Source organism: Protopterus annectens, chromosome 9.part0, assembly GCF_019279795.1.
Source record: "Protopterus annectens isolate FY-2018-M chromosome 9.part0, PAN1.0, whole genome shotgun sequence".
NCBI lineage: Eukaryota > Metazoa > Chordata > Ceratodontiformes > Protopteridae > Protopterus > Protopterus annectens.
Genome location: NC_056743.1, coordinates 310640843 through 310663778, shown reverse-complemented (window position 1 = coordinate 310663778; position 22936 = coordinate 310640843). Strand labels below are relative to the sequence as shown.

The 22936-nt window shown below is 40.6% G+C and overlaps 1 protein-coding gene across 4 annotated transcripts in view; it reads right to left on the bottom strand.

The window, feature by feature from the left end:
• CHID1 (chitinase domain containing 1) overlaps positions 1-22936 on the bottom strand; it is a 1907544-nt gene that overhangs the window by 1226555 nt on the left and 658053 nt on the right. The gene's annotated exons all lie outside the window — the stretch shown is intronic.

Here is a 22936-nt window from a genome sequence, read left to right as displayed (position 1 = left end):
GAAAAATGTTAGCAGTGATGTCCCATAGGGGTTTGTCCTGGTATATATTTCTCTGACATTAAAACCAATATAAAACAGGCCAGGGCCAACCAAGTATGGTGATGATTGCAAACTCATGAGAATTATTAAATTCTATTCTGATACTTAAATTCTCCAGAAGCAGCAAAATAGCTTTTATTACACTCAACGCCCAAAAGGCAAAACAAAAAAACTCATAACTGAGACAATGCAGCACTTTGTACAAAATCATAATCACGTAAGTTACATCAGTATTAGACATATTCTTTATATTTATCCAAGCAAATTTCCCATATTGAACAATACAAAATAAGAACAGATTTAAAGAACTTCATCAAATTAATTTCAAAACACAATAAAGATCATATTAAATCAATGTATTTTTTCAGTCAGATTTTTATTTTTAATTCAGCCCCAACTTCTGTATTTTCCCAATTTAATTCCACATTTCTTAATGTCCCTTTGTCTCTTCTACCTCTTTGTCTTTCCCCATACATAATCTTTTTTAACTTTGTATTTCACCTCCCTCTTCTACACTGCAACAAATACATATTATATAACAACAGAAAGTTAACCACAAAAGAAGTAACCTCATATAACTGATAACAGACCAAGATAACCAAAAATTAAACAGTGATTATGTTTCAAAGTTAGGTCAAGGAATATTGTTTTGGTGTCATTCTTCTTATGGTTCTTTGAAGCAACTGTCATCAGTCAAGAATCCTGTGACAACAGGAGGTACTGCCAGCCATGCCAGTAGAAGCAGGGCAGTGGATGTAAGACTTGTGCCAGCACAGCTAGCTGGAATTTTATAAGTAATTATATATGTCATTTGTATAATAAGCTGATTGGTACAGATGCTTGTGCTGAAAATGTATTTGTGAGCTTTGCGTGTGTTAATTGTGATAAAATGCATCAAATGTGCGCCCTGCTGAAATGAAGAGAAATGTACATATATTATGGTAATGGAATTAAATGCATATGTTTCAGTAGAGGACACTGGCACAGCAATGGTTAACCAGCTGACTTATTTTAAGAAGAATAAGGGAAATGTAAATGAATTGTTAAATCATTGAATGGCACCCCACAGTGCTGAGTAGGCCTGGAAACGGTGGGTCTGGGAGCAGCCATTATCTGTTATTATCTGTTAGCTTTTGTAAAGAAGAGGGGGAACTGTTGTAAATGTTTCTGGTTCCTAGGCATTGCCATAAAAGCTCTAAATGTGTATTGTAGCAGTCTGCTAATGTCCTGTCTCAAACTTCAAAAAGAGATAATGTGGGAACCTAGAATGAGGTGACCAGATGAGGTCATTCTTGAAGTCATTTTGGATATTATATTTTACAAAGGGAAATCTCAGAGACAGAATATTTTATTTTGGAGCCGGACTAGAAAGACTTCTCATGTATTTTATCTTGCCTTGCCCAAGTAAGTTACTAGGGAACAGTAAAATTCTCTTGGATTCAGTCAGGAATATAGTCAAGCTCAGTTTAGATAAACTGTATTTCGGCTTTTCCCATTTAGGGGTCACCACAGTGGAACTCCGGTCCGCTAATGATTGACAGTAGAGTTTACATGCTAGCTTGCAGGGCCTAAAGCACAACCTTCAGCGAAGGAATGCCCATTCACGCATGCCAACACACAGAAGACGCTCTAACTGAGAACTGAACGTGCAACGTCTAACTGTGAGGCGACAACGCTACCGCAGCACCACCAAAGCTCAGTTTAGATATTGTTTCTCTTTATTTGTCTAAGTCTGTCCTTCAGTGTTCTTTTCAATATTTCCTGTGATTTGAACTCTGTGCTTTACTATGAATATATATTCAGCATTTTCATGTTCTTTTATTATTTATTATTAAATACATTTAATACTTTTGTCATGGCTGGTTATTGTAGAGAGAATCTAACCTCTGAGAGTATTTATATTTATTTGGTGACACTGTGTGGGCCACTCCAGAAGGCCTAGGTGTATTGGTGAACTACTACCATTTGCATTAGTATTAGTATTACACAGTATAATTGGACACCCTTTGTTAAGGGCATTAGAGTAGTTGATTGTGAAGTGTGTGGTATCAGTGGTAACTACCTTATAGTCTGGGCAGAAGAGGGCATAGCTAGTAGACCTGTGCCAGCATTTCCCAGGGGTGTGTGTGCATGTGTGTGTGTGTGTGTGTGTGTGTGTGTGTGCAAGCAAATCAAATCTCTCAAAGTTCATGTCTGTCAGCTACTTGGGGCAGGGGCACAAAGCACTGGGTTTACAGAGAGGGTGCTGGAGGACTTGGCTTAGATACTCGGCTGAGGATCTAACCCTACAGCTGTACCAGTGGAGAGTCTTACTAGGGATCTGGAGAGAGACAGATATAGAGACATCCAGAGATTGGGCTGAGTGTGTTCCCTGTGTGCTCTTAAGGAAACTGTACTTGATGCAGAGATGTCTGCATCTCAAAATGCTGAGTGCATTCATCTGTATTTCATTCCAAGTGCATGTCCCTCTCTATTGTCAGTGGTGAGGATTCAAGCTCCTTGATTACTGGCCCAGTTTGGGGACGACACATATTGGTGCCCATCACATACTGGTAGCAGTGGTGGGCATCACAAAGCCCATGATACAATGTACGCAATCAGGCTATAATATGTCACCTGAGACTGAGAAAAGGCTTAAGAAGTTGGCAAGCTAAGAGGAGACAGGCAATGGTAATGATTTCTGTTAATGTAGCATGTCAAACTGCATATGCATCTGAGTGTTAACTACTGTAAAAAGAACAAGGGGTGAGAGAAAAATTAAGACAACTGAGGTCAGAATGATGGGCAGTTCTTAAAGGAAACAAATCCTACAGAAACTAGATTCAGAAAGATGCAGAAAACTGAGTGACTGGTATCATAATCCTTAGACGATGCAGGATTAGTTTGTTTCGACCCTAACCGTGCCTAGGACTTCAACTGCCATGGAAACAGGAATCAAGTGGCCAGGCCTGCAACTGATGATCTGAATGGTTTGGAAAATAAGGGCATCTTTCAGTAGAGGACTGAATGCAGCTCTAAAGAAATCAGATGATACAGTTCTGTGGATGACATAGTCCCTGGAATAAAATATGGCTACCAGTTAAAGTGACATCTGCATCTGCGGGCTCAATGAGATTCAACAAACAATAATCTATTTTACATTAAAATTTAAATGAAAGAATTACTACCGGATTTATTATATGTTAATATTAAAGCATTAAAAGAGTATCAGAACTCAAATATGTAACTAGTATAATCTTCAGATTTTACATAATATAGTGAAAAGCAAGGGTGATGCAAATCTGACCCATTTACCCATCATTCCTACAGCAATTTTGCTATTAATGTGATGTTGCAGAATCTTTTTTGTTTACATTACTGTAGCTACATTAACAGAAATCATTCTGAATTTAAATGAGGAAAAAATTCCAGACAGCTTGGGCTGTTTTTGATACTGCTCTTTCACAGACTGTTAGGCCAAAGGAGGGCTTACTGAAACAGCTCTCTTTGTGGATTATGCATTAGTGAGTATGTGGAGGTCTTAATTTCAAGTAAATTATTAAGGGGGAGATGCAGCACATTCTGCTGTGGAGGGGAGAAGAAGCTGAAGAAGTTTGCAAAACCCGTGTGTTCTCTTCTACATTAAGGGTAATAAAAAGTGTATATTCCAACTATGGAATCAATTAGGTCAACCTTGATACCTTTTCTAGCTTCATAAGTTAAAAAACTATCTATCCTCTAATAGATTTCAGCAGGAGTCTTGTGGGAGATTGTGCGGTTTATACAGATATCTAAATATCTGTGGAGCTGATGCTGTTCCTCTACGATGTCTGAGGGGAAGCTTAATGTCCAGCTCTAGACTAGTCTACACCGTATGGACACAGATGCTGTTTTGTTTTTATTTGAAGGAGAGTTTTGTTTATTATCAAAATGCTGGCAGAGATTAGAAAAATCCTTTTGATGAGTTTTTTGAACTATAATGCTGCTTTTCCCCTGGTTTTTGGAAGAACAAGAAATGCTGTGTGGCAGATCACTGATTATAAAGGAAAGTAACAAGTTGTAAGATAGTTGTGAAAGCATGGTAAGAGGCCATCTTGAAAGCCTAGCTTCATAATTTATGAAGAAGTATTTCATGCCTGACAGATTCATGTCCTTTTCATAGCGATAAATATGGCTATGGACAAGACATCCTTTTCTATATCGCTCAAGATGTAGGCTGTGACACTGCATATGGCTGTCAAGCTACAGAGCTTCCTAAAACCATGTTGTGCTTGAGAAATTAATCCATATCAACAGATGTTATGCAATGGATGAAATATAAATATTTTTGTTAGATTTAGACACATGTAAAGCAGGGTTTTTAAGAGTATGCAGAAATATGCATATAGTAAAACTGAGGTCCATAACTTCCTTCTCATTGTAGTCCCAGTGGGAAACTGTGCCTGCCACATTACCTGCTGGTTGCGTTTTAAGGGTTGTAATTTGTGTGGCACACCTATCATAACTGAAGTCTTTACTGACATTCTATATTGTGTGACTTTTCCAGATTCAAACCACAACACAAACAATTGCACAGAATTTCTTCTAAAGAGACTCAAGAATAAACAGGATGTAGATGTTATACCATATGTATCTTACAACTGATACAGGCAATGCACATACCTTATTTATATTAATGACATCTCTGAGACTTCCAAGGTGGCTGCACATTGGCTAACAGCTTACCTCTACCTCTCCCAGTGTGAAAACAGAAACTTAGCAGGGAACGCCAGTGGACCTAGGTTTCTGGGTAAATTGCAGTAACTGTCTAGTAAGTGCACAACCTGGATGCCAGGAAAAAAGAAATATAGAGGACCTGAAGGAAAATCAGCTGCAAAAGGTGATGAAAAAGCAGTGACTGTGAAAAGTACTGTAGCTGTTCAGCAAAGAGCAGTGCAAGCTCTAAACATGACTTCCAATAACTAGAGGAAAGTATAAGGCAACTGTACACAGACCTGACTAAAATAAATGACACTGATGAAGTAAATCAACTCAAACAACAAAAGCCTGGAAAAAATGGAAGAAGCTTTAAAAAATTCAGATAAGGTGAAAAAAATGCAAAACTCAGAGGACGACATGGAGAACAGGCTTTCTGAATATGAGACTGCACAAGAAGAGATGATTAAAAAAATAATAGAATTAGAGGACAAGAGCATGCAGGGAAAAGCTGAGATATTCTGCTGTACCTGAGAAGCTGGAAGGAACAGATTGTATTAACTTTATTAAAGCACAAATAAGCAACTGGACTGGTATTCCACAACAGGAATTGTTAATTGAAAGGCACATCATGTGTATACTCCAAACCTGGCTATGAGAAAACAACCTAGATCTTGAATAGTAAAGATGCATCTTACCAGCAGAAGGAGTTGATTCTGACAAAACTGTGACAGCAGGACAAAGTACTAAAAGCGGAGAAGCAGAGTGTTTGGGGAGAATGACTACTCATTTTACACCAGGCAGAACAGGAATACATTTATTCCATTATACAGGGAATGCCAAGAACCACGTGAGAGATTCAAACTGCTGTATCCAGCTATCTTCAAAATAAAGGAACAAAATTATTTTTTGATGAAGTACATGCTAAGGAAAAAAATACAAAAATCTGTCCAACAAAAAGTGAGCTGTGAAACAGGAGAAGATTCTGCTTCTTGTCCTTCTAGTAATACAGACAACAGAGAGACTGTGCCAGTGAAAAAAAATTCCAGTGTTTCAATGGAAAATACTTCAGAGACAGAAAAAAGTACAAGAGATTACTAGAAGAATCAAGAGTGTGTTGGAAATGAAGGAGACACAAGAGTTTGGGTGGTGGAGAGGAACAGGAATAGAACAAGAAAATCTGAAAATTCTGGACTTTCTTGGACTTTGTTAAACTTGTAGGGGACTCTAAAGCATATGCCCTACTTCATATCACTAACATTTAGAGAACAAAATCTGTTACTTGGAAATTCACAAATGTGGGATTATAAAGCAATATTTATACTTGTGAAACATAACAGAACAAAAAAAAATATGAAAAATATTGGACTTTTTTGGACTTTGATAAACTTGTAGAGAACTCTAAAGAATATGCCCTACTTCATGTCATTAATGTTCAGAAAAAAATACTGAGGAGAGGGAAAGAGGAGGGAGAAAGTTAACTGTACATAAAACAATTTTTTTCTTAATAGTAATATTTAAATAGTGCATGTTTTTTCTTTGCATGTTATCAAGTAAAGTTTTTCAGTTATCTTAAAGTGTAATTGGGATACTAATGTAAATAGGTCTTCCTGTTTTTTTTCTTCTCCTTTCTTCTCCTTTCTTCTCTCTTTCTCCTTGTTCAGTTTTAAAAAATGTAGGCAATGCAATGAAAAAAATCTGTGTGCTTTTTCTCATTCTTGCATAGGGGAATGACTGGGTTGAGCCCATTAGCTTAATCTAGTACCAAGTTTCAAAAGAAAGCAATTAAATGATAAAGAATATCGAATAGTATAGGGCTTTTTCTAGTAAATAGTTTCATGACTGGTTCTCATGTATGACAATCTGATAAAGAGAAATGGCTTTGAGAAAATGTTTTCTGAAACCATTCAAGTGTTTTCCCAGCTGATAGACCTATAAAGATAAGACAAAACCAGACACCACTTAATAGAACCACAGGCTATACCATGCATCTTAGCATGGAGAACCTTTTTAGGTTAGCTCAAGTCTGAGTGTGTGGCTGTCGGTTTGAAACATTTGTTCCTATTAGGGGGGCAAAACGTCAATACTTGAATATATACATAGTTTTGTGTATTGTTATGATTATTATTATTATTAAGTTAATAGGTTTGGGGGGGTTATTGTGTGTGTGTGTGTGTGTGTACTTTTGTTTGAGGACTTTCAATAATGCAAAATGTTCTGCAAGATGTGATATAAACTCAAATGGAGATGACAAGAAATAACTGTATAAAAGATTAACCTGCCAAACAGTACATGCATGTAACATAAACGTTGGATCTAGATATTTAACTAAAAAGCTGTTATACACAAAATGTGGGAATAATAACTTCTCAAGAATATGATGCCCTCTATAATGTCTTTAAATGTTAATGGTCTCCTAAATAAATACAAAAAAAAAGAGTGGCGGACTATATTAAAAAATGTACACTGCAAATAGCTATGCTACAGGAGACACACTTGGAAAGAAATTAATGTATGAATTTGATAAAGAAAGGTTTTCAGGCTGGTTATTCAGCAGAATACCTGGGGCAAGAGTACTTATATTAACTAGAAGAGGAGCTCCAATAGTAATAGAAGAGGATAATAAAGATAGACTTGAGTACTAAGGGGCTACTGGCAAGGGAGAGAGATTACACTGGCATGTATTTACATTCCACTGAAACTGCTACAATGGAGCTTAAGACAATTCTGGTAGAAATAATCAGCATTCAGCAAGGAATATTACTTACAGGTGGGGATTGGAATTTGATTTACAGCAGTGAAGATGTGTCTGGGTGGCCCAGAGGGGAAAATATAACAAAGGATGGCAGATTTTTTAAGAAATGTATGAAAATATTTGACATGGAAGATGTGAATTCAGCACTAGGAGTTTGGAGTATATTTACATATTATTCCCATATATACAAAAACCTGGGCTACACTAGTCAAAATTTACATTTCACAGGAAGATGTGCATTTAACTGAAGGACTTGATACACACCCAATAACTATTTCAGATCATGCACCAATAACAACTAAAATAAAAACACAGGGTAATGAAATAAAAAATGAGATGCTGGCACTTTCCCACCTATCTGTTGAAAAGAGACAAATTTATGGAATGGGTAGTGGAAACTATTCAGGCACTATTAAAGAAGGTAAAACTTTATTCTTAAAGTATAGCTAGGGAGTGGGATAAAACTAAACTGGAGTTTAAAAAATAAGGTGCAAACAAAAAAGGGTGATATGATTAATAAGTAACAAGAATTAATTAGCGGGGCTAATAAATCTTTAAGTATTGCAAAATAGGGGGAATCTCACAGAACAATCTCACAGAAGAAGAAGAATTTCAGAATGCTAAACAAAAATAAGGGATTACCTTGATGATATGCACAAGTTTAGAATTATTGCAGTTAAGCAACTGTTTTTGATAGTAACTGTAAAGCACAAAACCTTTTAGCACAATGACTCAGACAACAGAAAGTAGAAAGGTCTGTCACCAAGCTTAGGGAGCCTATAACAATGAAGATAACAAGGGATCCTGTAGAAATATTTGAAATATTTCAGAAATTTTATGAAAGTCCATATAAAGCAATGAAATATGGAAATCAAGAAAAGGTATAAATGGAAATCTTTATGGAAGAATTAAATATGCTAAGGTTAGAGGCAAAAGAGGCTCGATTTTTAACAGGGTAGGAGGAGATGATATAAAAATGATGATGTATACCCAATCTACAGGAAAGTCCCCAGGAATAGATGGTATTCCTGTGGAAGTCTGGAAACTAGGAGGGAAAAAATTATTAAGATCTGGAAGGTTTTGTTTAACAGTATTTTAAGAGGACAAGAATGTACAGTTGTATACACTTACTATAAATGTAGATGTTCGAGTGTATTCACTGTTGCAGTCATCACCTTTGCGTTATCCCTGCCAGGGTAGCCCTCGACCGGCCTGAATACCAGAGGCTTAGTATTTCTGCATTCGATGCTGTTTCTTCAGGACTGATGTCAGGTCATCAGTAGTATAAAGTAAGGCAGCTGACGCCATTACATCAGATTTTCTTGCCCTAACCTTTCAGGTGTCCCTAAGTAGGATCCAGATTCTGGTGGAAGAACCTCACCAGTAGAAAGTAAATACCAATATGTCCCTTGCAAGGAAAGAGAAAAAAAAGGGGGATGGAGGGAGGTAAACCAGGACTGTAACAGTGAATACACTCTAACATCTACATTTATGGCAAGTGTACACAACTGTACTATGTTCTTAGTGTTTCACTGTTGCAGTCATCACATTTGGGTTGATTCCTAAAGCTAAGGAAATGGGTGGAGGCAGTCAAGGAAACTAGGGGCTGGAGAGGATGCCCCGCAAGGCTTCAGAAGCAAACCCTGCCCTGGATTTGGAGAAGAGAGGCAGGTGGTAATATTTGGTAAAAGTGTGAACAGATGTCCAGGTGGCAGCCTCCAGGATCTCCTGAGTGGGGACTCCTCTGAGGAAAGTTGCAGAGGTTTAGGCTGCTCTGGTGGAGTGAGTCCTGACCCCCTTGGGGGGGCTTTCCATGTTGTTTGTAGCAGAAATGGATGCAGTGTGCTGTCCATTTGGAAATGGTTTGTTTGGAGATGGCTTTGCCTTCTGCCCCTGTAGCAAAGCTAACCAGTAATTGATCAGACTTTATGAAGGATTTAGTCCTGTCTAGATAGAATCTGAGCGGTCTGTGCACATCTAGAGTGCAGGATCCTTTCCCCCCTTGTTCTGGGGATTAGGAAAAAAGGTGCGCAAATGAATGGATTGGGTGAAAGCCACACTGGACATCACCTTGGGCATGAAGGATGGGTTACTCCTGAGGGATATCCTGTCAACATGGAAGATGATGGAGGGTTCCCACAGCCATAAATGCTTGCAGCTTGGAGACTCTTCTAGCTGAAGTGATGGCCAGAAGAAAAGCTGTCTTCGGGGAGAGAATGTTAAGCCCTGCAGAAGAAGCTGTTTCTAAGGGGGGGCAGGGTGATCTTTCCCAACACAAAGTTAAGGTCCCAAGCTAGGGTTGGTGCTCTTCTGGGTGGCCTTAAGTTGCTAGCCCCTCTTAGGAACTGTTTGATCAAAGGGTGTGAGAAAAAGGGGCTGCTCGGTGGGAAAATGAGCAGAGATAGCAGAGGCATGCATTTGAATAGAGGAAAAAGAGAGGTCACTGTGTAGCAGGTCAGCTAAGTAATCCAGGAAGAGAGGGAGGGTGGGCTCTGCCGCATTGTCTCCCTTAGCCTGAATCAAGGTGCAGAACCTTTTCCATTTGTCAGCATAAGAATTTCTAGTGCTAGGGCATCTGGCCTCATGTATAACATCTAGTACCTGTTTACAGAGGTTAGCTGATTGATCGGGGGTTAGGGAATAAGCCAAGCTGTCAAATTCAGTGTCTGCAATTAGGGATGCATGAATTCCCCTTCCCCCTGGGTCAGGAGGTTTGGAATCTGAGGAAGATGCCATGGTAGCAGTGGGGACAGGCTGCGCAGCAAGGGGTACCAGTGCTGTTGAGGCCAGTCTGGAGCTATAAGAATTGTCCTTGTTTTATTTCCTCCTTTATTTTGAGCAGTACCCTGGGGATGAGAGGTAGTGGAGGAAAGGCATAGACTGGTAGAATGACCCAGGAGGAGGACAGGACATCCACCTTCCAAGCCATGCTGTGATGCTTCCTGGTGCAGAATTTGCTGAGCTGATGGTTGGTGTGGGAGGCAAAGAGGTCAACCTTCGGGGTGCCCCATTTCTGAGTTATTAGGGTGAAAGTTCTTCTGTTGAGCTGCCACTTGTGTGGGTCCAGAAGATTTCTGCTTAATTGGTCTGCCAGAGAGTTGACAGAACCTGGTAGGAATTGTGCTAATAGGTAGAGTTTCATGGCAGAGGCTGTGTGTCAAAGGGTCATGGCTAGCCTGCATAGAGGGTAGGATTGAGTCCCTCCCTGCTTGTTGATATATCACATCACAGTAGTGTTGTCTTTTTTGATCAGAAGAGCCCCTGGGGAGGGAAGGGGCTTGAAAGCTATCAAGGCATGCTGGACAGCCATCATCTCTTTTTGGTTGATGTGCAGAGGGACTTGCTGTGGGCTCCATTGGCCCTGTATGCACCTGCTGTCCAGGTGTGCACCCCAGGCATAGTCTGATGCATCTGTGGTGAGGGTCTGCGCAGCGGGGGGTGGTGAGAAAGGTAGGCCCTTGTTGTGGGTGCATGCTGTTGCTCACCAAAGAAAATCTCTTCTGAAGCAAGGAATTATAGGTATAAAGAGTCTCCAGGTCTTGGGAGTGATGACACCAAAGGCTTTTTAGGTACCACTGAAGTTTCCTCATATGCAGCCTAGCATATGGAATGAGTAGTATGCAAGATGCCATGAACCCCAGAGCTTGCAGACAGCTGGGGTCTGGTGGATAGTTGAGAGAAGTAGGTTGTCAGGAAAATTTGCTTTTCTGGTGTAAGGAATGCCATCTGGGATGCTGTGTCCAGGCTTGCTCCCAGGAATATAAGCCTTTGGGTGGGCACCTGTTTGGACTTATTTTCAATGACTGTGTACCCTAGGGAGGTTAGTAGGGACTTTACAAAGGCCAGGTGCTTGAGCAGCTTTTCCTAGCTGTCTGCCTGAATTAGGCAGTCTAAGTATGGGTAAATCTGGATATTCCTTTGTCTGCAAAAGGCAATGTCCCAGAGCCACACATTTTGTGAAAACTCTGGGAGCAGCAGATAAGCCAAAGGGAAGCGCAGAGAACTTAAAGTGCTGAGATCCTTCCCTGAAACGGAGATATTTCCTGCATGATTACCTGATAGGAATGTGGAGGTAGGCCTCTTTTATATCTAGGGTGATTAGCCAAGTATCCTTGCAGAGCATGGGTAGCAGCTGCTGGAGGGTGAACATTTTGAATTTTGGGATCACTAGGAAAGTGTTTCGAATGGACAGCTTGAGGATGGGGCGCCATGTGCCCTCTTTTCTGGGTACCAGAAAAAGTCTGGAGTAGAAACCTTGGCCTTTCTGTTCTGCAGGAACGTGCTCTACTGCCCTCATAGAGAGTAGGGAAAGGACTTGCCTTTGCACCTCTGCCCACTGGTTTGGAGGTAGATCTGGGAACCCTTTTGGAGTTGGAAAGGTGTGGAAAGAAAATTTGTATCCCTGGGACACTATGTTGAGAACCCAGCAGTCGTAGGTAATGGTGGCCTAAGTGCTTGTGTGAAAGGAGAGTTTTCCTTCTAAGGGGTAAGTGAAGGTGGGCAGAGGGATGGGGTGGGGGTAGTGAGTAACTGAGTTCTTACCATATGGGGGTTGCTTAGAACTCCCTGGTTTTGAAGTGGAGGTAAGTCCACTGCTTAGATCTCTGCATTCCCTGTGGTTGCTGTCGGGAGGGTTGGTTTCCCGGGGTCTAGGCTTAACTGGCTTAGTGGGAGCAGGAAAGGACCAGTGCTTGGTGGGATAATGCCTGCTGAACCTGGGTAGTTGGACCTGTAAGAAATCCTTAACTGTCTGCAAAGATTTTGCTTTTTCTTCCATCTTTTTTAAGACCTTTTCTGCCTTAGTATCATATGTTGTCTTTGTGCAAGGGGGCATCCAACAATTTAGATTTGACATGGTCTGGCAAGGGCTGTTCGTCATGCATTCCTTCTAATGATAGATCCAATGACTGCTGCCCTGCAATAAGCTTCTAGGGTGTCAAAACCACAGTGCAAGGTATGTTTAGTTACTTGACTTGCAGAATGTATTAATCTTGTAACTCTTTAGATTCTGCACAAGCAGGAAAGGAAGACATTTTTTGTTTGAGGAGTTCCAGGGTATGTTGCTGAGATTTTAGCATATGGAACTGACAATTTAGTGCCCTGATAGCAAGAGTAGCTGAGGTGTATACTTTTTTACCCTGTCTAGTGCTCGGGAATCCCTATCTGAGGGGGTGGGATTCTTAGCAGAGGCTGCTTTAATCCCTTTAGGCCCTTGAGAAATGACCTCAGAGTCAGCGATAGGATTTTTAAAAAGAAATGTGTGCGAGTCAGGGACCCTATAATACCGGCCTGGTTTTCTGGGTGCAGAAGGGAGGGTTGTCAGGAGTCAAGATGGATTCTAGGAAAATATCCTCCACAACATCCAGGACTGGGGGGATGGCCAAGGGTCTGTGCTGTGGAAGATCTAAGAATTCCCTGAGTCTCTTTTTAGATTGAGGGTAGTCCTGACTCTCCCACTGGAAATGCTCCCTTAAGGTATGAAGGGTTTTCCCAAAGGAAAAATCCTCTGGGGGAGAGCCTGAAGGGATGGAATCCTCTACATCTGAATCCTCATAAGTAGAGAGGGGTTACATTTCTTCATATTCAGATGCATCAGAGTCATCTGACTCTTGTTCAGACAAAACTACAGGGGACAAATCTCTTTTGCTTTTGGAAGGGGTAGCTTGGCTTCCCCTGATCAGCATGATAAGGTCTTCCGCCATTTTAAGCATTTGAGACTGAGGCAAGGAAGCAGGTGCCTGAGATTTGGTCACTGGTTTCTTGGGTATGGTTCATACCCTGGGCCTACAAAACTCGGTAGTTTTCGAAAGAATGGTAGCCACGAAAGAAGACGTCAGTTTGTGTTGAGAATTGGTAATGCGAAGGACTTCCTCGAAAGCCGGTACCAGTTCAGCGGCTCTGGACCCATCCAAGGTAGAGATGACCACAGGATCCTTAATCAAAGAGTTTTGTGGTATACCAGACTCTGAACGGGTCTCAGTAGCAGCCTGCAAATCCACAGAAGCGGGCATCAGGGGCTCTAAAAGCACCTCACTGAGGACTGGAGAACTAACGACTAGCTTAATGGGATCGTCGTCGGTAGGTGTGGACCTGTGCGGCCTGTCTCTGTCTTTATCTTTACATTTTTTCGGAAGATCTGCTGTTGGATGGCTTACCAAAGCCATATTGGAGTTCAAGGACTCTAAGCGAAAATATCTAGCTACAATAAGGGCCCGATGATGGATAGCTCTGGCATTGAAAAAGCACAGAAGCAACAGTGGGGGACATTGTGGTCTGGGTCTAAACAAGTAACGCAGTAAGAATGAAAGTCTCGGTGTGGTAATTGCTTTCCACAGGCGAGACAACTGTTAACTTTTTCTGACATCGGTTAGTGCAAGAAAGAAGGATCCCCAACCAGGTACTTAGCTTTAGAAGACTTCAGCTTCAATTCGGTAGACAAAACTCAGGTAGTGGCCAACAGGCACTCGTGCGAACTGTTTCTGCTTTGGGCTCCACGGCAAGAAAGACTGTTGTAAAAGCATTGGCTGCCTTACTTTATACTACTGACGACCTGACGTCAGTCCTGAAGCGACAGCAACCGACGCAGAAATACTAAGCCTCTAGTATTCGGGCTGGTCGAGGGCTACCCTGGCAGGATAACCCAAATGTGATGCCTGCAACAGTAAAACACGAAGAACATGTACCAACATCCTGGAAGAAAGCAATGCTAGCTGTAAAATTATAAGGTTGATTAGGAGGATATATGATGGATCGGAGGTGAAAATTAAAGTGGGTGAGGTCCTCCCTGATAATTTCTTCTTCAGCAGAGGGTCCAGGCAGGGGTGCTCTCTCTCCCTTTGTTATTTGCATTATATTTAGAACCACTGGCAAAGAAAATAAGGGACTCAGAAATTCAAGGATATAATTGGTATGGTAGTCAAAAAAAACTGATTCAATTTGCAGATGACATTATTTTATACCTGACAAAACCAGGAAGGGACATTACAATCCTGTGGAACATACTGACACAGTTTCAAATCTTTTAGGATACAAAAAGAGCTAAAGGATTTTATCTGGGAAGATGGAAAGAGTCAAGCTGGATAAGATTATTCTTCCAATAGAACAGGGCAGACAGGGATTACCCGATTTGAAGGGGTATTTAAGAGCAACACAATTAAGGCTCCTATATATATAGATATATATATATATATATAGATATATATATATATATATATATATATATAAAGAGAGAGAGAGAGCGCACAAGCAGAAAACTATCATTCAAATGGAAAGAGATGATGAAATGGGGGGGAAGCTCAAGAAACAAGGAGAGACTGGGATTTTGGATGCAGACTTTTACAGAAAATAACAATAATCATATAAAATATTATATTTATAAATAATAGAACATATTCTAAGAACTAAGCCAACACAGGAATAGAGAAAGGAGAGTCTCCCCATAGTGATGACTGCAATTAGGGATACAGACAATAGGCAAGAGGGGGCTGGAATTTACTGGAGAAAACTGGCAAATGAGCAAAGGTATTGGGAGCAAATAACTAGAGAGGGAAATGTAATATGATGGAAAGACACCAAAAACTTATTTGGACTGCAGGTTAGAGATTGCCTTCCACATCAAGAATTGATATCAGAGTATAGGTAGAGAGAAAGAAACAAGGGTTGTCCTAAATGAAAGACCAGCCCTGGTAGCACTTTTAATAGAATCTCTAACAAACGTTACCATTAAGAAAGGAATGGCTGTATATAAAATATTGGGACTATATTACCATGTTGACAGGGCTGTTCATCGAACGCCCTTATGTCGACACATGTGCACCGAAATACCTATATGTCGAACGGCCACAAAAGTGATTTTTTTCTCAGAGAAAAAATTGCTGGGCCAACAAAAAACAAAACAAACCAAGAGACACAATGAAGGGGGTGGACAGTGCCCCCTCTCTCCCACCCACTTAAATATACCAACTCCAAGATCGCGCTACAGTGGAGGAAATGGCAAATTCCCAACACTGGCACAGCAATTTTTTCCCTGGGGAAAAAAATCACTTTTGTGGCCATTCGACATTTAGGTATTTTGATGTACATGTGTTAACATACAGGCGCTCGATGAACAGCCCTGTCGACATGGTAATATAAACCCTAAAATATTACATGATAACTATAACAATCAGTGAAGGTCAGAAAAGATTGAGGAGCAAACGCTACCTCAAAACAAAACACACACAACACATAGCCCACAAAGTCAGTGTGCCAAGCAGCCACAGCCCTTAAGGCTGAATAACACACCTGATACTCTTGTAATAGGTGACTCTACTGTCAGACACACTGACGTCCCGCTCACCAGGCTGAATAAAGAGAAGGTCACGGTGAGCTGCCTGTCGGGTGCTAGGATCCGCCACAAAGCAAGCACTCAGGTCACTCCAAAGCAAATACAAATATGACTCAGTCATTGTACATGCTGGTGTGAATGACCTGAGACGTACCTCCCTGGACTACATGAAAAGAGACAGAGGAGCTCTCTGATCATGTAGCCCAGGCTGGTATGACCCTGACCTTGAGCAGCATCTTATCCTCACCTAGAATGATGCCACAGTACAAAGACAAAATGATCGATTTTAACAATTGGCTAAAATTTTGGTGTTATTCAAAGGGGATCCAGTGTCTGTCAGCCTGGGATGACATGCTTGACAAGCCACGTTGCTTAGCTAGGGACGGCTTGCACCTGTCACCACTGGGCTTTTGGATATTGGCAAAGGCTCTTGCCACCCCCATAGTGCCTTTTTTAGGCAAGGCTCAAAAGTCAAACCCACCCCCATAAACAGCACAAGGAACAAGAAACTAAGGGCAATGCAGCTTAGCCAGAAGTCTTAACCTCAAGATGCACTTTTCGAAGCTCTCCTCAGTATGGAGAACAATGATATCTGTGCAGTGACAGAAACCTGGTTCAAGGCTCCAGAGAGCACCCCAGCACTACCAGGCTATACCTCATATCATGCTTTTCGGCCCCAAAACCCGGACCGAACCACAAAAGGAGGGGGAGTTTCCATATTTATCAAGAATATCCACACCTCCAGGTTAGTGGCATTGCGTGAAGTATCGGAGACCATCCATGTGCAACTAACAGTGGGCAAGAATGCTTTTCAGTTTATAGCATCCTACAGACCACCCTCTCAAAGTCAGGAATCCCACTCGGCTTTCCTGAAAACATTAGAGAATATGAAGATCTCTCCGAACACCATTATATTGGGCGACTTCAACTACCCAAACATTGACTGGGAGCACTACTCAAGCCCCAGCACCTTAGCCCAAAGGTTCCTGGAAATTATAAACTCAAATGCTATGGAACAACTAGTCACCACTCCCACAAGAGGGGGCAACATACTAGACCTGATCATTACCAACATGGGGACTCTATGCTCCACACCAGAAGTATATCCCTCATTGGTAAGATCAGACCATAAATTAATTTCACTGGATGTCCACATCCCGACCCCACTCCCAGCCCAGAAAACCACAGTGAAGAACTTTTCAAAAGCGAACTTCTCACTTCTCAAAACCGAAGTGGAATCCTTCAAGGCCCCAGGGCCAGTGGAAACTACGGCCCAAACTGCAGAATCCTATATAAACGCATTCTACGGACATCTCCAGGAATGCATGGATCATGCTATCGCAAACAAAACCAAGACCCAATCATCCAAAGGCAGGCGTCCAGTCTGGTGGACCCCTGCCATAAATAAACTGTACAACAGAAGGAGGCAGCTACTACATGATAGAGCAAAATCCCTAATAGGGAAGGCATCTCTGATCAGTACTAGCAAAAAATTACGATCCCTCATAAAATCCTCCAAGGCCAGCTTCAAGAGAAAAATTGCACAGGACACCAAAGACAATCATAAGGCTTTTTTCAGTTATGTTAGGAACCTGGGATGCAACTCCCAGACTTGTTCTTACTTGATTCTAAATGACAAAAATACACTGAACCCACAGACATCGCCAATATCCTGGCAGACAGGTTCAGTGCAAACTTCTCCACCCCTCCCCACAAAGAGCAAGTATCTATCCCGGCAGAGGGCTGCCTCCCAAACATCTCTGATGCTCAGGTGAAGGCTGCCCTCTCCAAAGCAAAAAACACTGCTTCCATGGGACCAGATGGCATCCCAGGTTGCGTGCTACATGAACTCCAAGAGGAACTAATCCCTCAAATAAAACAGCTATACAATCTCAGCCTCACTACAGGATATGTGCCCACAGAATGGCGTACAGCAACAGTGGTACCACTCCACAAAGGTGGAGCCTCTACGGACCCTGGAAACTATCGCTCCATAAACCTGAATAGCTTAGTCTGCAAGGCTATGGAGAGGATCATCATGGAGCTCATAAACAAAGACATTGGGGACCTACAGACACTAGATCCTACCCAGTTCGGCTTTGTCAAGGGCAGATCCTGCCTTTTGAACCTGGTTGACTTCTTCGAAACAGTCACCAAAGCCATAGATGAAGGGAAGGTAGTCCACACAGCCTATCTGATCCTTGCAAAGGCATTTGACACAATACCCCACTCGGACATCATAGATAAGCTATCCAGCTTAAATATAAACCCCTGTCACAAGATGGGTCGCAAACTGGCTCAAAGACAGAACCCACAGAGTGAGAGTTGCGGGAGCCATGTCAGACTCGAAACTGGTCACAAGTGGCGTCCCACAGGGTTCTGTCCTGGGACCACTCTTGTTCGGTATATACTTTTCCGAGGTACAGGCAAATGTGGGAGGACTATGGCTCACCAAGTTCGCAGATGACTGCAAACTGGGCACCATAATCGACTCTCCAGCTGACACAAACATCCTTCAAAAAGGTCTCACACAGACAGATAACTGGTGCCAGCGCCATGGTTTAAAGCTAAATGCCAAAAAATGTATAGTCATACCTTTGGCAAAAACAATGTGCCCACAAATTACCACATAGGCGGAAACCCATTAAGTACAGAGAAAGTTATTAGGGACCTGGGGACCCAAGTTGATAGCAATCTCTCCTTTGAAAACCACATTGCCAAAGTGGTTAGAAAGACCTTCTACATAGCCCACCTCATCATGAAGAGTTTCACATCTAGATCAAGAGGGGTAATCGTGCCCCTTTATTCATCCCTCATCAGGCCCATCATAGAATACAATGCCTCTTTTGGGATGTACCTTACCCGACACCTGCAGCAATTAGAAAGACCCCAAAAGTATCTCACCAAGAGGATCAAGGGTTTCAAACAGATGCCATATGCTGCTCGGTTAAAAAAACTCCAGCTCTACTCAGTTGCATACCGCCTACTTCGAGGCGATCTATGCCTGACATACAAAGCTATGTCAAATCCAGAAGTAATGGACATGCTCCACCTCAGTAAATCTAAATCCCATAGAGCCACACACTCGAGGGACTTGAACCTCAGCACAGAAATAAATAGAACTTGCTGGAGGGACAGGTTTATAACCCAGAGGCTCCCTTCGCTCTGGAATAGAATTCCAGTTCATGTGAGGCAGAGCACCTCACTGAATCTCTTCAAGAAGAATCTCGATAGGTGGATGAGGGATTATAGGTTTGTCCCAGGGATTACTCCCATGTCACTATTAGACAGAGGCACAGTAAACTAAACCTTAAAAAGGGCACAGTATACTCAAATCAAGGGGTGGCGTAAGCCATACAGAATCGGACTAGGCTTATAATTGCCCCAGGGCAGATAGCCTAGTATGAACCTATGAACCTATGAGAGAGAATAGATAAGCAATTTACAATGAAACAATGGGGGATATATGTATGTATGTCTCCCAAATATGCAACAAAGTCTAGAAGATTTAGGATCTTTGCTTGGAAGTATTTACATAGGTATTTTTATACTCCAAGTAGACTCCAAAGAGTTTTACTTCAGGGAGACAGCAAATGTTGCAGGTATGATGGGGAAGAAAGAGGTACCTGAGAACATATTGTCTGGGAGTGTAATGAGTTGGTAGACTTTAAAGATTCTTTGCAGACTGCTCTGTTGGAGATGCTGGGTGAGCAAATTGGTGTAACTAAGAAACATTTTGTTTAACTATGATACAGAATCGGAATTGCTTAGATATAGTCAGGCTTTGGTGAGTCTAATTATGGTGGCTGACAAAGAAGCAGTTACTAGAAAATGGAAATAAAAGTCTAAACCAACTTTACTAAAAGTAGCGAAGATAGTAACAGAGCTAAATCAACTGGAATTAGGATCTTTAGAAAAGAGCAGGAGCACATTACAAAGGAAATAATGTGTGGGATCAATCCATGCAGACGAGGAACGAGGATTAAAAGAAGGCAGGATTTGAATGAGCTATTTAATGGTTGACTGACAATGACTGGATATATTGCAAGTGATGTATAATGTTTGCAGCTACAGCTGTGTCGGCATGGTTTGTAATGTATAATGTTTGCAAATGAGATTGTGTCGGTATGGTTTATTTTCATTTATATAAATGTTTAGATTGCCTATGTCATACATGATAATTTAATAAAGACATTTGTTGTTTTAAAAAAACGACAGACATCTCTTTCTGCTTCTTATGAATTCAATGAGCAGCAGTGAAACAACCAGAAAACCTGAACCATTTTTTCAAGGAAAACCCAAAAGAGGATGCTATTTATCTTTAAGCATTTGTCTGGCTTCTGGCCAGAGGCAAATCAATTACACTTATCTGAGGCAACCCTAAGACAAATGGGTGTTTCAGTGACTTGCTCATATTCAAACAGTATGTAAAAATGACTTTAGGGAACCAAACGCAGATCCTCAAGAAATAATTAATTTGCAGATGGTTTTGTTAACCTTCAGGCTGTACTTCCAAACAAATAATCGGGTAAAAAAAAATCGGCACCATACAGGAGTTAATGCAGAATTCCGATTATATTAATTTCCGGGTTACTGTAAAATAAGATAAGGAGGGGCTGATGAATTCAGCACCTTTAAACTTACAGTGTGCTGACATTTCATAGTTATTGCTTTATGGCATTATCGGTTACAACACTAGTATTACTGTGACCTCTAGCTTGCTTAACACACCAAAGCTGAATAACTTGAATGTCACAATAGGAAGGAGGTATATTACATGCGCCCCTTACTAGTTTTTAAGTACTTCTCTGAAGAGGAGTCATTTAATTAAGCCTACAAAATTTTCTTTATCCAAATTTCACAATTCAGTGTAAGGTAAGAAGCTAAGTATTCAGTGTTCTTTACTGTAACAGCTGTCTCATGGGTTGGACTGACTGAAAAATGCATGACCAAACAGTTAATCTGCTGTGAATGTGTAAAATACTTCATGCCTGAAGGAGTAAATCATTTTAACATCCAAATAAGATGGTGCCTATAAACCAAAGAATGATGTATAACAGGCATCTTTTCTACCAAATGTAACAGTGATTTTCATGCTGTACCAATACACTGCTCCCAGTGAGAATATAAACTTGAAGTAATGCTTATTTATGGTCAGTTTCTAGCTGCATGATGACAACTTCAATTAATTTTACTGGCAGACTCATCTTTAGAAACCAAACCCCCTAAAATTGGATTTTGTTCAGGTTCCAAATCACATCACTCACTACAGACAGCACTGCAACTCTTGCTTAGACAGGAGCTGGCTCTCACACAGCAACAGCTTCAGACGAGACTACCAACTATTAACTGACACATCACAAAAGATAGGGTACAGAGTAATTAAGGAAAAATACCTGAATGCTTTATAAGAAGATATGCATAACATAAACATTATTTTAATGTGGTCTGACAGAGCACCATCCTAGAAAAACAACAGTTTCACTTAGTATAGTGCCTTGCTGCCTAAGGCTGGGTAAGCCATGAAGTGACCGAAAGCTGATTAAGTCAAACAAACAGAAGCACTGCAACCATATACCCGCAGGCATTAAACATGCAGTCAGCTGGGGCATCTCTTAACCCATTCAGAGCACCTGGAAGATAACAAACCTCAACTTAACTATTCATTAATTGGATTTGACTGAGCCAGAAACCCTTTTACAGGGGAGACCCTGGGTACACTACCCTGGAAACTAGTGAACAGTGATGCAACACTTAAATGTTATGACAACACAAAAACAAAACTACATACAAACTATGTTCAAAATGGATAAAATAGCAAAATACCAAATAAGTAATTAAAAAACTTTGCATAAGAGTACCAATTAAATGAGAGCACTACCAAAGACGTTGCAAAAGTAGAAGGCACCATTTCATGCATATCTGCTGACTTCTAGGATGTACCGCTTGATCTTTCAGCTAAGCTCACAATAACTAGTGAAAGCCACTGTTATTTCTAATCACCATTCTTGTGAGGTTACACAAGCCTGAATAGACTAACAGTTAATTTGAGCATGTAGCTGTGCATATTTCCTACACGGACATACATTTTCAGCAGTCAAACCAGTAGCACCCCACAGCAAGCATGTTAACTCTTTACAGAAACATGCATTTGTGAACCGTGTGCTACCTCACGGTTAGTAACAGACAAATGACTTGGAGTTGGACCACTGCACAGCTCTTCAGAGACTAACAAATAATTAAGAGAAGTAAACAAGCTGCTTGCCAGATGATTCTTTCTACAGACCCTCTTGTTGCAGCGCTCTACAAAAATGGATAAAGATGTGGAAGCCAAATCCAATGCCTTCATTTTAATTCAAAATAGGAAGAAACTTGGAGTACCTTAACTATTATGGAAAAGTGGTAATGCTGTTTACCAGGCAGCCTATCTTGACGTAAGCAGTCTTATTTGTGATGATTCTAATTATGCATGCTAACATCTGTGGTTTTTGAAAATGCTAACGTGCATTATTATTATTTAAATTTTTTTCAGGTAAAAGACAAAAATGAATTTTTAGGACAGCACAAAATAATTATTAAAAGGAACTACAGGCTCTCCAGTGTTAACAAAACATACACGTACACAAATATGCTCACATATTTTATATTTATATATATATATATATATATATATATATATGTATATATATATATATATATATATATATATATATATATATATATATATATATATATATATATATATATATATATATGGGTCTACTTCATATTACTTAAATTTCATTTGACTGGGACCAAAACACTGACAGTTCAACAGACTGAAAACTAATTTGACTAAAAGTCATAACACAGACAATTTAAACTAAAAGGTACATGCCCTTTTCCCCACTGTATTGCGATCCTGAAGTTAGTATATATAGTGGGGGGTGGGGGGGGCATAGCTCCCCACATACTTTATAATTTGAAACCACACACATAGATATTTATAACTACAATGAATAACTCTTTGCAGAAAATGAATATTTACATAAACTATGCCACTCACACCCCCCCTAACTATATATATATATATATATATATATATATATATATATATATATATATATAACTCAGGATCCAATGATATACTTATGTATATAGTT